The sequence below is a fragment of the Cavia porcellus genome, unplaced genomic scaffold (genome assembly GCF_034190915.1).
Source record: "Cavia porcellus strain 051 isolate PalLab524CR breed Dunkin Hartley unplaced genomic scaffold, mCavPor4.1 scaffold_3, whole genome shotgun sequence".
Taxonomy (NCBI): Eukaryota; Metazoa; Chordata; class Mammalia; order Rodentia; family Caviidae; genus Cavia; species Cavia porcellus.
In genome coordinates, this window is record NW_026947486.1 from 3,922,971 (window position 1) to 3,937,329 (window position 14,359).

The following is a 14,359-nucleotide window of genomic DNA, read 5'->3' on the forward strand; positions in this document are numbered from 1 at the left end:
AAGTAATTATGAGAGACGCATGAACTCCCAAAACGGAATGGAAATTTTCTTGTTTAGGCCTGGAACGCTATGGCCTGGAGCCCTGTGTTTCTAACTGGATGAGCAAAGTGTGAGCAGAGATCAAAGTAAAACACACAGCATTTAGGGAACTCGATATTTAACCAGGTGTCCAGAGTAGTGGCAAACTGTACTTGTGTCAATTTGCTCAAATCCTGTCTTCACAAGAAAGTAAATTCCAGCACGACCAGTGACTAGAGGAGGACACATTTCAAAGGACTTGTAAAAAGTCCAACCCTGAAGTTAGGCCAACACTGAATTTAGATGAAAAGTAGCAGAGTCTGTTAGTCTTTCAAGTTTTAATAGGAGAAACTTATAGCATGTAATAGCTGTTACATGAATAACTTCAGAGCTTTTGGAGAGGTCGAAATCACTATGAGTGAGGGCTTCCCTGACTCACAAAGTTAAAAATAGTAAAACACACAATTTGAAAAACCAATCAACCAATTAAATACAAACACTAAGTCCAAAGGGTTTCACTGGTTTTAAAACCACTTATGGAATGCACAACAATTGATGAGGCTTACTCTGCATTCTGCTTTACTCAGGCCCGGTACATGAGCAACTGTGAAAGCAAAATTCAAAATGTTATGTGAAGTGACCATTTCATTGTTGAAACCATGACCCAATAGACATTTTCTCTTTTGAAACTTCGTACATTATCCATATATGTTCTCAAAGGGAAGGAATACACAGGACATAGGCTGAATTTTTTTTTCAGTATTTTGTGTTCCACCAGATTTATTTGAAGATCTCCTGTCCTGCATCCACTGCCCAATGCAGAAGGCCACACATAGGACAACCCACATGAGAACTTCACTTCTACAGCCTGATTAAATCATCATGAGAATATAATTTTCCTTTCATCATCAAAGATTTTTACATCAGATTAACCAGCTCTCTTGCTTTCCCATGTTTTTCCCTGGTTTTTGTACCTTGAAATGGGTGTGCACTCTTGTCAGCCTTGATCTCCATCTTCCCCCATATTTCCAAACATATTCATCTGGGAAACATGTAAAGATCTTATTCGGGGCTTGTTTCATTGTTTTCAAATATCTGCCCTTGAAATTCAACTTCCACCACTGTCTCTCATATCCAAAGCTATGTACTTGCAGAGGATTTCTGCTGAGAAATTTCACAGAAAGCTCTTATACTGCAGGTGAATGAAGCCAGCAAGTCTTGACTGAATAGCTTAGGGAACAGGACTCAGCCAAATGAAAGACATGACAAGGGAAAAGCGTATGCTCAAGGATAGGACATGGCAGAGATCATCTGTCGGGCCCTGGCATATTTCATATCCCATTGAAAGTACATCCATGTGTAGATTGGCTAGCATTTCCATCCACAAATTCTGAGCAGTGAAGCCTTCAGAGAGAATATTGTGGCATACCAGGCCAAGAATATTCATCCTATTTAAATCTTACCCTACAAGGTCCTCTGTGCCACTGAGGAGTCCATGGCAACGCCCAGCATTGTGACTCAGGTCTCCTACTGCACACTTGTATCCTAGAGCCTAAAGTCCAGCTCACAATGGTGCTCAGCCAATCACAGCCCATTGTGGTTGCCTGGCAACCACAAGCTTGTGGATTTCTGTGAACAGTTTGAGCCCAACTCTGCAGCTTTCCACCTCATACAACCACAGCCATTCCAATCATGCAGTATTTGATTAACCTCTCTAAGTTGCCACAGAATTTTCTTTGAAGTTGTGGTGATCAAGCAAATTTGACATATTTTGACAAGTGGAGGGAAGTAATTGTCTCTATCTTTAGCTGTGTTTGTGGTATATGGGGTCCAAAGTGACTAGCCCAGTATATTCAATTATCAAACTTAGAAAGCCAAATGTTTCAGGGAGGAAAGAAAATGCCACAAAGATTTGGGTTCTGCCAAGTTTCTGGTGGCTTGGGAAGCAAACCTGCAAACCATACATGCAGTCTCTACTGGATTACTGCCACCATGGTAGTATCAGTTCGCACCAAAAGCCAACAACCAGAAGATGAGACCCAAAATGAAAGTGAATCCTTGCAGTCCATGAATATTTGGAGTGCCTGCTTCAACTATCCAGCTTCCTCGGGGTTCACTTGTCTGCAATCGCTATTTCAAGGAGGTCTGAAGCCATTCCAGCATAACCCTGAACACTAAACATGAGGTATTAGCACTATACCTTATCGCCAGCAGGTTTTCCCAGAATTCAACTGTAACATGGTGAAAGGGAAACCCTTAGAAAAGGGATGCAAATGCCCCTTTCACTAAAAATCCCAGGTATTTTCTCATGGCATGAAATATTTAGACTCCACAACTCATGTAGTGAACCCAGGGACCTAGACCAAGTGTGTCTAGTTTAATGTTGTCCTCTTTTTGGAAACAGCATCTTATGTAGTTGTTGAAAGAGGCCTTGAGATAAATTCGTAGCCCAAGATGGACTGGAACTCCCAAGGATCCATCCACCTCAGCCCCCAGATTGCTGGGATTATAGGCATGAGCGACCATGCCAAGCATGTGCACAGAGATTCTTACATAATTTGTGAAATCCCACTACTGGTCTATAGGTAGCTTCTGTGCTTCAGGCTTTAGGAATATGCCTCTCTTTGTTTTGGCTCCCCTTGTTCAGGTGTCCATTTCTACTGTGATAAGCTCCAAGGCCCCAGGCAAGGGAGTGGCTGCCCTTCCTCTGGTGTGCCTTGCATGATTACAGCCCAGGTGAACAGGGTTCAAATATATTGGATCCTGTGCATTTGAAGAGGAAATGAGGAGAGATTCATGAGTTAATGTGGACATGCCAGGGAATTGAGGGGCCATGATAGAGACAAAACTTCAGGCCATGGACTGAAGGCTGAGGATTCTGTACCTCTAGCTTCTTGAATAGTGGCCCTGCTGAGCAATTGTGTGCTCTCAAATGTAATTTGATGGGTTTTGTTTTAATTTATTTTGTTTTTTGCTTTGGTTTTTTACATGGAAGGAACTGTACCATGGTTTAAAGAAGCTGGAGTGTCTTACCTAAGAGAAATTTGCAAAAAGGGACAATTCAGCAGCCAAGAATTTCTCAAATGCCCTTGGCGTTTTAAAAAAAGTGACATAAAGTTGAGCGTGTCATGTCCATGTCTCTTTACAAAAGATTTTACCTCCTATTTGATAGGAATTACTGTTTCTTTGAAAGGTCAACCTGCACTGAAATAAAGATAATCCCTCCTTTCCTCATTCTGCTTGAAACCACATTCTTTGTTAGTTATATTTTCTTACACAGAAACACTTGGAGATGACTACAGCAAGAGTTTCCCATTGGTGGAATTTCCACGGAGACACATGAAGTAATACTGCACAACTTCAAGTGAAGTGCACTGTCCCTTGACAATGGCAAGTCTGGGCAAACCTCTAGTAACTGAAAATCTTAGAAAGTCTAAAAGTGAGTGAATGAAAATGGGCCTCTCCACATTTGGACAGGGCCTCTCCTGAAGCACACATTTGTGGAAAAAGTAATTATGAGAGACGCATGAACTCCCAAAACGGAATGGAAATTTTCTTGTTTAGGCCTGGAACGCTATGGCCTGGAGCCCTGTGTTTCTAACTGGATAAGCAAAGTGTGAGCAGAGATCAAAGTAAAACACACAGCATTTAGGGAACTCGATATTTAACCAGGTGTCCAGAGTAGTGGCAAACTGTACTTGTGTCAATTTGCTCAAATCCTGTCTTCACAAGAAAGTAAATTCCAGCACGACCAGTGACTAGAGGAGGACACATTTCAAAGGACTTGTAAAAAGTCCAACCCTGAAGTTAGGCCAACACTGAATTTAGATGAAAAGTAGCAGAGTCTGTTAGTCTTTCAAGTTTTAATAGGAGAAACTTATAGCATGTAATAGCTGTTACATGAATAACCTCAGAGCTTTTGGAGAGGTCGAAATCACTATGAGTGAGGGCTTCCCTGACTCACAAAGTTAAAAATAGTAAAACACACAATTTGAAAAACCAATCAACCAATTAAATACAAACACTAAGTCCAAAGGGTTTCACTGGTTTTAAAACCACTTATGGAATGCACAACAATTGATGAGGCTTACTCTGCATTCTGCTTTACTCAGGTCCGGTACATGAGCAACTGTGAAAGCAAAATTCAAAATGTTATGTGAAGTGACCATTTCATTGTTGAAACCATGACCCAATACACATTTTCTCTTTTGAAACTTCATACATTATCCATATATGTTCTCAAAGGGAAGGAATACACAGGATTTAGGCTGAATTTTTTTTTCAGTATTTTGTGTTCCACCAGATTTATTTGAAGATCTCCTGTCCTGCATCCACTGCCCAATGCAGAAGGCCACACATAGGACAACCAACATGAGAACTTCACTTCTACAGCCTGATTAAATCATCATGAGAATATAATTTTCCTTTCATCATCAAAGATTTTTACATCAGATTAACCAGCTCTCTTGCTTTCCCATGTTTTCCCCTGGTTTTTGTACCTTGAAATGGGTGTGCACTCTTCTCAGCCTTGATCTCCATCTTCCCCCGTATTTCCAAACATATTCATCTGTGAAACATGTAAAGATCTTATTCGGGGCTTGTTTCATTGTTTTCAAATATCTGCCCTTGAAATTCAACTTCCACCACTGTCTCTCATATCCAAAGCTATGTACTTGCAGAGGATTTCTGCTGAGAAATTTCACAGAAAGCTCTTATACTGCAGGTGAATGAAGCCAGCAAGTCTTGACTCAATAGCTTAGGGAATAGGACTCAGCCAAATAAAAGACATGACAATGGAAAAGCGTATGCTCAAGGATAAGACATGGCAGAGATCATCTGCCGGGCCCTGGCATATTTCATATCCCATTGAAAGTACATCCATGTGTAGATTGGCTAGCATTTCCATCCACAAATTCTGAGCAGTGAAGCCTTCAGAGAGAATATTGTGGCATACCAGGCCAAGAATATTCATCCTATTTAAATCCTGCCCTACAAGGTCCTCTGTGCCACTGAGGTCTCCATGGCAATGCCCAGCATTGTGACTCAGGTCTCCTACTGCACACTTTTATCCTAGAGCCTAAAGTCCAGCTCACAATGGTGCTCAGCCACTCTCAGCCCATTGTGGTTGCCTGGCAACCACAAGCTTGTGGATTTCTGTGAACAGTTTGAGCCCAACTCTGCAGCTTTCCACCTCATACAACCACAGCCATTCCAATCATGCAGTATTTGATTAATCTCTCTAAGTTGCCTCAGAATTTTCTTTGAAGTTGTGGTGATCAAGCAAATTTGACATATTTTGACAAGTGGAGGGAAGTAATTGTCTCTATCTTTAGCTGTGTTTGTGGTATATGGGGTCCAAAGTGACTAGCCCAGTCTATTCAATTATCAAACTTAGAAAGCCAAATGTTTCAGGGAGGAAAGAAAATGCCACAAAGATTTGGGTTCTGCCAAGTTTCTGGTGGCTTGGGAAGCAAACCTGCAAACCATACATGCAGTCTCTACTGGATTACTGCCACCATGGTAGTATCAGTTCGCACCAAAAGCCAGTAACCAGAAGATGAGACCCAAAATGAAAGTGAATCCTTGCAGTGCATGAATATTTGGAGTGCCTGCTTCAACTATCCAGCTTCCTCGGGGTTCACTTCTCTGCAATCGCTATTTCAAGGAGGTCTGAAGCCATTCCAGCATAACCCTGAACACTAAACATGAGGTATTAGCACTATACCTTATCGCCAGCAGGTTTTCCCAGAATTCAACTGTAACATGGTGAAAGGGAAACCCTTAGAAAAGGGATGCAAATGCCCCTTTCACTAAAAATCCCAGGTATTTTCTCATGGCATGAAATATTTAGACTCCACAACTCATGTAGTGAACCCAGGGACCTAGACCAAGTGTGTCTAGTTTAATGTTGTCCTCTTTTTGGAAACAGCATCTTATGTAGTTGTTGAAAGAGGCCTTGAGACAAATGCGTAGCCCAAGATGGACTGGAACTCCCAAGGATCCATCCACCTCAGCCCCCAGATTGCTGGGATTATAGGCATGAGCGACCATGCCAAGCATGTGCACAGAGATTCTTACATAATTTGTGAAATCCCACTACTGGTCTATAGGTAGCTTCTGTGCTTCAGGCTTTAGGAATATGCCTCTCTTTGTTTTGGCTCCCCTTGTTCAGGTGTCCATTTCTACTGTGATAAGCTCCAAGGCCCCAGGCAAGGGAGTGGCTGCCCTTCCTCTGGTGTGCCTTGCATGATTACAGCCCAGGTGAACAGGGTTCAAATATATTGGATCCTGTGCATTTGAAGAGGAAATTAGGAGAGATTCATGAGTTAATGTGGACATGCCAGGGAATTGAGGGGCCATGATAGAGACAATACTTCAGGCCATGGACTGAAGGCTGAGGATTCTGTACCTCTAGCTTCTTGAATAGTGGGCCTGCTGAGCAATTGTGTGCTCTCAAATGTAATTTGATGGGTTTTGTTTTAATTTATTTTGTTTTTTGCTTTGGTTTTTTACATGGAAGGAACTGTACCATGGTTTAAAGAAGCTGGAGTGTCTTACCTAAGAGAAATTTGCAAAAAGGGACAATTCAGCAGCCAAGAATTTCTCAAATGCCCTTGGTGTTTTAAAAAAAGTGACATAAAGTTGAGCGTGTCATGTCCATGTCTCTTTACAAATGATTTTACCTCCTATTTGATAGGAATTACTGTTTCTTTGAAAGGTCAACCTGCACTGAAATAAAGATAATCCCTCCTTTCCTCATTCTGCTTGAAACCACATTCTTTGTTAGTTATATTTTCTTACACAGAAACACTTGGAGATGACTACAGCAAGAGTTTCCCATTGGTGGAATTTCCACGGAGACTCATGAAGTAATACTACACAACTTCAAGTGAAGTGCACTGTCCCTTGACAATGGCAAGTCTGGGCAAACCTCTAGTAACTGAAAATCTTAGAAAGTCTAAAAGTGAGTGAATGAAAATGGGCCTCTCCACATTTGGACAGGGCCTCTCCTGAAGCACACATTTGTGGAAAAAGTAATTATGAGAGACGCATGAACTCCCAAAACGGAATGGAAATTTTCTTGTTTAGGCCTGGAACGCTATGGCCTGGAGCCCTGTGTTTCTAACTGGATGAGCAAAGTGTGAGCAGAGATCAAAGTAAAACACACAGCATTTAGGGAACTCGATATTTAACCAGGTGTCCAGAGTAGTGGCAAACTGTACTTGTGTCAATTTGCTCAAATCCTGTCTTCACAAGAAAGTAAATTCCAGCACGACCAGTGACTAGAGGAGGACACATTTCAAAGGACTTGTAAAAAGTCCAACCCTGAAGTTAGGCCAACACTGAATTTAGATGAAAAGTAGCAGAGTCTGTTAGTCTTTCAAGTTTTAATAGGAGAAACTTATAGCATGTAATAGCTGTTACATGAATAACTTCAGAGCTTTTGGAGAGGTCGAAATCACTATGAGTGAGGGCTTCCCTGACTCACAAAGTTAAAAATAGTAAAACAAACAATTTGAAAAACCAATCAACCAATTAAATACAAACACTAAGTCCAAAGGGTTTCACTGGTTTTAAAACCACTTATGGAATGCACAAATATTGATGAGGCTTACTCTGCATTCTGCTTTACTCAGGCCCGGTACATGAGCAACTGTGAAAGCAAAATTCAAAATGTTATGTGATGTGACCATTTCATTGTTGAAACCATGACCCAATAGACATTTTCTCTTTTGAAACTTCGTACATTATCCATATATGTTCTCAAAGGGAAGGAATACACAGGATTTAGGCTGAATTTTTTTTTTCTGTATTTTGTGTTCCACCAGATTTATTTGAAGATCTCCTGTCCTGCATCCACTGCCCAATGCAGAAGGCCACACATAGGACAACCCACATGAGAACTTCACTTCTACAGCCTGATTAAATCATCATGAGAATATAATTTTCCTTTCATCATCAAAGATTTTTACATCAGATTAACCAGCTCTCTTGCTTTCCCATGTTTTTCCCTGGTTTGTGTACCTTGAAATGGGTGTGCACTCTTCTCAGCCTTGATCTCCATCTTCCCCCGTATTTCCAAACATATTCATCTGGGAAACATGTAAAGATCTTATTCGGGGCTTGTTTCATTGTTTTCAAATATCTGCCCTTGAAATTCAACTTCCACCACTGTCTCTCCTATCCAAAGCTATGTACTTGCAGAGGATTTCTGCTGAGAAATTTCACAGAAAGCTCTTATACTGCAGGTGAATGATGCCAGCAAGTCTTGACTGAATAGCTTAGGGAACAGGACTAAGCCAAATGACAGACATGACAAGGGAAAACCATATGCTCAAGGATAGGACATGGCAGAGATCATCATCCAGGCCCTGGCATATTTCATATCCCATTGAAAGTACATCCATGTGTAGATTGGCTAGCATTTCCATCCACAAATTCTGAGCAGTGAAGCCTTCAGAGAGAATATTGTGGCATACCAGGCCAAGAATATTCATCCTATTTAAATATTGCCCTACAAGGTCCTCTGTGCCACTGAGGTCTCCATGGCAATGCCCAGCATTGCGACTCAGGTCTCCTACTGCACACTTGTATCCTAGAGCCTAAAGTCCAGCTCACAATGGTGCTCAGCCAATCACAGCCCATTGTGGTTTTCTGACAACTACAAGCTTGTGGATTTCTGTGAACTGTTTCAGCCCAACTCTGCAGCTTTCCACCTCATACAACCACAGCCATTCCAATCATGCAGTATTTGATTAGCCTCTCTATGTTGCATCAGAATTTTTTTTTACAGTTGTAGTGATCAAGAAAATTTGACATATTTTGAGAAGTGGAGGGAAGTCATTGGAAAACCTTTTGGTATGTCTGAGGTCTATGGGTTCCAAACTTGACTACCCCAGTCTTTTAAATTTTCAAACCTAGAGCCTAAAATCCCCCTCACAGTGATGTTCAGCCAATCTCAGCCCAGTGTGGTTGCCTGGCAACCACAAGCCTGTGGATTTCTGTGAACAGTTTCAGCCCAACTCTGCAGCTTTGCACCTCATACAACCACAGCCATTCCAATCATGCAGTATTTGATTAACCTCTCTAAGTTGCCTCAGAATTTTCTTTGAAGTTGTGGTGATCAAGCAAATTTGACATATTTTGACAAGTGGAGGGAAGTAATTGGGTCTGTCTTTAGCTCTGTTTGTGGTATATGGGGTCCAAAGTGACTAGCCCAGTCTATTCAATTATCAAACTTAGAAAGCCAAATGTTTCAGGGAGGAAAGAAAATGCCACAAAAATTTGGGTTCTGCCAAGTTTCTGGTGGCTTGCGAAGCAAACCTGCAAACCATACATGCAGTCTCTGCTGGATTACTGCCACCATGGTAGTATCAGTTAGCACTAAAAGCCAGGAACCAGAAGATGAGACCCAAAATGAAAGTGAATCCTTGCAGTGCATGAATATTTGGAGTGCCTGCTTCAACTATCCAGCTTCCTCGGGGTTCACTTGTCTGCAATCGCTATTTCAAGGAGGTCTGCAGCCATTCCAGCATAACCCGGAACAATAAACATGAGGTATTAGCACAATACCTTATCACCAGCAGGTTTTCCCAGAATTCAACTGTAACATTTAGAAAGGGAAACCCTTAGAAAAGGGATGCAAATGCCCCTTTCACAAAAAATCCCAGGTATTTTCTCATGGCATGGAATATTTAGACTCCACAACTCATGTAGTGAACCCAGGGACCTAGACCAAGTGTGTCTAGATTAATGTTGTCCTCTTTTTGGAAACAGCATCTTATGTAGTTGTTGAAAGAGGCCTTGAGATAAATTCGTAGCCCAAGATGGACTGGAACTCCCAAGGATCCATCCACCACAGCCCCCAGATTGCTGGGATTATAGGCATGAGCGACCATGCCAAGCATGTGCACAGAGATTCTTACATAATTTGTGAAATCCCACTACTGGTCTATAGGTAGTTTCTGTGCTTCAGGCTTTAGGAATATGCCTCTCTTTGTTTTGGCTCCCCTTGTTCAGGTGTCCATTTCTATTGTGATAAGCTCCAAGGCCCCAGGCAAGGGAGTGGCTGCCCTTCCTCTGGTGTGTCCTTGGATGATTACAGCCCAGGTGAACAGGGTTCAAATATATTGGATCCTGTGCATTTGAAGAGGAAATGAGTAAAGATTCATGAGTTAATGTGGACATGCCAGGGAATTGAGGGGCCATGATAGAGACAAAATTTCAGGCCATGGACCCAAGGCTGAGGATTCTGTACCTCTAGCTTCTTGAATAGTGGGCCTGCTGAGTAATTGTGTGCTCTCAAATGTAATTTGATGGGTTTTGTTTTGATTTATTTTGTTTTTTGCTTTGGTTTTTTACATGGAAGGAGCTGTACCATGGTTTAAAGAAGCTGGAGTGTCTTACCTAAGAGAAATTTGCAAAAAGGGACAATTCAGCAGCCAAGAATTTCTCAAATGCCCTTGGCGTTTTCAAAAAAGTGACATAAAGTTGAGCGTGTCATGTCCATGTCTCTTTACAAAAGATTTTACCTCCTATTTTATAGGAATTACTGTTTCTTTGAAAGGTCAACCTGCACTGAAATAAAGATAATCCCTCCTTTCCTCATTCTGCTTGAAACCACATTCTTTGTTAGTTATATTTTCTTACACAGAAACACTTGGAGATGACTACAGCAAGAGTTTCCCATTGGTGGAATTTCCACGGAGACACATGAAGTAATACTGCACAACTTCAAGTGAAGTGCACTGTCCCTTGACAATGGCAAGTCTGGGCAAACCTCTAGTAACTGAAAATCTTAGAAAGTCTAAAAGTGAGTGAATGAAAATGGGCCTCACCACATTTGGACAGGGCCTCTCCTGAAGCACACATTTGTGGAAAAAGGAATTATGAGAGATGCATGAACTCCCAAAACGGAATGGAAATTTTCTTGTTTAGGCCTGGAACGCTATGGCCTGGAGCCCTGTGTTTCTAACTGGATGAGCAAAGTGTGAGCAGAGATCAAAGTAAAACACACAGCATTTAGGGAACTCGATATTTAACCAGCTGTCCAGAGTAGTGGCAAACTGTACTTGTGTCAATTTGCTCAAATCCTGTCTTCACAAGAAAGTAAATTCCAGCACGACCAGTGACTAGAGGAGGACACATTTCAAAGGACTTGTAAAAAGTCCAACCCTGAAGTTAGGCCAACACTGAATTTAGATGAAAAGTAGCAGAGTCTGTTAGTCTTTCAAGTTTTAATAGGAGAAACTTATAGCATGTAATAGCTGTTACATGAATAACTTCAGAGCTTTTGGAGAGGTCGAAATCACTATGAGTGAGGGCTTCCCTGACTCACAATGTTAAAAATAGTAAAGCAAACAATATGAAACACCAATCAACCAATTAAATACAAACACTAAGTCCAAAGGGTTTCACTGGTTTTAAAACCACTTATGGAATGCACAACTATTGATGAGGCTTACTCTGCATTCTGCTTTACTCAGGCCCGGTACATGAGCAACTGTGAAAGCAAAATTCAAAATGTTGTGTGAAGTGACCATTTCATTGTTGAAACCATGACCCAATAGACATTTTCTCTTTTGAAACTTCGTACATTATCCATATATGTTCTCAAAGGGAAGGAATACACAGGATTTAGGCTGAATTTTTTTTTCAGTATTTTGTGTTCCACCAGATTTATTTGAAGATCTCCTGTCCTGCATCCACTGCCCAATGCAGAAGGCCACACATAGGACAACCAACATGAGAACTTCACTTCTACAGCCTGATGAAATCATCATTAGAATATAATTTTCCTTTCATCATCAAAGATTTTTACATCAGATTAACCAGCTCTCTTGCTTGCCCATGTTTTTCCCTGGTTTTTGTACCTTGAAATGGGTGTGCACTCTTCTCAGCTTTGATCTCCATCTTCCCCCGTATTTCCAAACATATTCATCTGGGAAACATGTAAAGATCTTATTCGGGGCTTGTTTCATTGTTTTCAAATATCTGCCCTTGAAATTCAACTTCCACCACTGTCTCTCCTATCCAAAGCTATGTACTTGCAGAGGATTTCTGCTGAGAAATTTCACAGAAAGCTCTTATACTGCAGGTGAATGAAGCCAGCAAGTCTTGCCTGAATAGCTTAGGGAACAGGATTCAGCCAAATGAAAGACATGACAAGGGAAAAGCGTATGCTCAAGGATAGGACATGGCAGAGATCATCTGCCGGGCCCTGGCATATTTCATATCCCATTGAAAGTACATCCATGTGTAGATTGGCTAGCATTTCCATCCACAAATTCTGAGCAGTGAAGCCTTCAGAGAGAATATTGTGGCATACCAGGCCAAGAATATTCACCCTATTTAAATCTTGCCCTACAAGGTCCTCTGTGCCACTGAGGTCTCCATGGCAACGCCCAGCATTGTGACTCAGGTCTCCTACTGCACACTTGTATCCTAGAGCCTAAAGTCCAGCTCACAATGGTGCTCAGCCAATCACAGCCCATTGTGGTTGCCTGGCAACCACAAGCTTGTGGATTTCTGTGAACAGTTTGAGCCCAACTCTGCAGCTTTCCACCTCATACAACCACAGCCATTCCAATCATGCAGTATTTGATTAACCTCTCTAAGTTGCCTCAGAATTTTCTTTGAAGTTGTGGTGATCAAGCAAATTTGACATATTTTGACAAGTGGAGGGAAGTAATTGGCTCTGTCTTTAGCTCTGTTTGTGGTATATGGGGTCCAAAGTGACTAGCCCAGTCTATTCAATTATCAAACTTAGAAAGCCAAATGTTTCAGGGAGGAAAGAAAATGCCACAAAAATTTGGGTCCTGCCAAGTTTCTGGTGGCTTGGGAAGCAAACCTGCAAACCATACATGCAGTCTCTACTGGATTACTGCCACCATGGTAGTATCAGTTCGCACCAAAAGCCAGCAACCAGAAGATGAGACCCAAAATGAAAGTGAATCCTTGCAGTGCATGAATATTTGGAGTGCCTGCTTCAACTATCCAGCTTCCTCGGGGTTCACTTGTCTGCAATCGCTATTTCAAGGAGGTCTGAAGCCATTCCAGCATAACCCTGAACACTAAACATGAGGTATTAGCACTATACCTTATCGCCAGCAGGTTTTCCCAGAATTCAACTGTAACATGGTGAAAGGGAAACCCTTAGAAAAGGGATGCAAATGCCCCTTTCACTAAAAATCCCAGGTATTTTCTCATGGCATGAAATATTTAGACTCCACAACTCATGTAGTGAACCCAGGGACCTAGACCAAGTGTGTCTAGTTTAATGTTGTCCTCTTTTTGGAAACAGCATCTTATGTAGTTGTTGAAAGAGGCCTTGAGACAAATGCGTAGCCCAAGATGGACTGGAACTCCCAAGGATCCATCCACCTCAGCCCCCAGATTGCTGGGATTATAGGCATGAGCGACCATGCCAAGCATGTGCACAGAGATTCTTACATAATTTGTGAAATCCCACTACTGGTCTATAGGTAGCTTCTGTGCTTCAGGCTTTAGGAATATGCCTCTCTTTGTTTTGGCTCCCCTTGTTCAGGTGTCCATTTCTACTGTGATAAGCTCCAAGGCCCCAGGCAAGGGAGTGGCTGCTCTTCCTCTGGTGTGCCTTGCATGATTACAGCCCAGGTGAACAGGGTTCAAATATATTGGATCCTGTGCATTTGAAGAGGAAATTAGGAGAGATTCATGAGTTAATGTGGACATGCCAGGGAATTGAGGGGCCATGATAGAGACAATACTTCAGGCCATGGACTGAAGGCTGAGGATTCTGTACCTCTAGCTTCTTGAATAGTAGGCCTGCTGAGCAATTGTGTGCTCTCAAATGTAATTTGATGGGTTTTGTTTTAATTTATTTTGTTTTTTGCTTTGGTTTTTTACATGGAAGGAACTGTACCATGGTTTAAAGAAGCTGGAGTGTCTTACCTAAGAGAAATTTGCAAAAAGGGACAATTCAGCAGCCAAGAATTTCTCAAATGCCCTTGGTGTTTTAAAAAAAGTGACATAAAGTTGAGCGTGTCATGTCCATGTCTCTTTACAAATGATTTTACCTCCTATTTGATAGGAATTACTGTTTCTTTGAAAGGTCAACCTGCACTGAAATAAAGATAATCCCTCCTTTCCTCATTCTGCTTGAAACCACATTCTTTGTTAGTTATATTTTCTTACACAGAAACACTTGGAGATGACTACAGCAAGAGTTTCCCATTGGTGGAATTTCCACGGAGACTCATGAAGTAATACTGCACAACTTCAAGTGAAGTGCACTGTCCCTTGACAATGGCAAGTCTGGGCAAACCTCTAGTAACTGAAAATCTTAGAAAGTCTAAAAGTG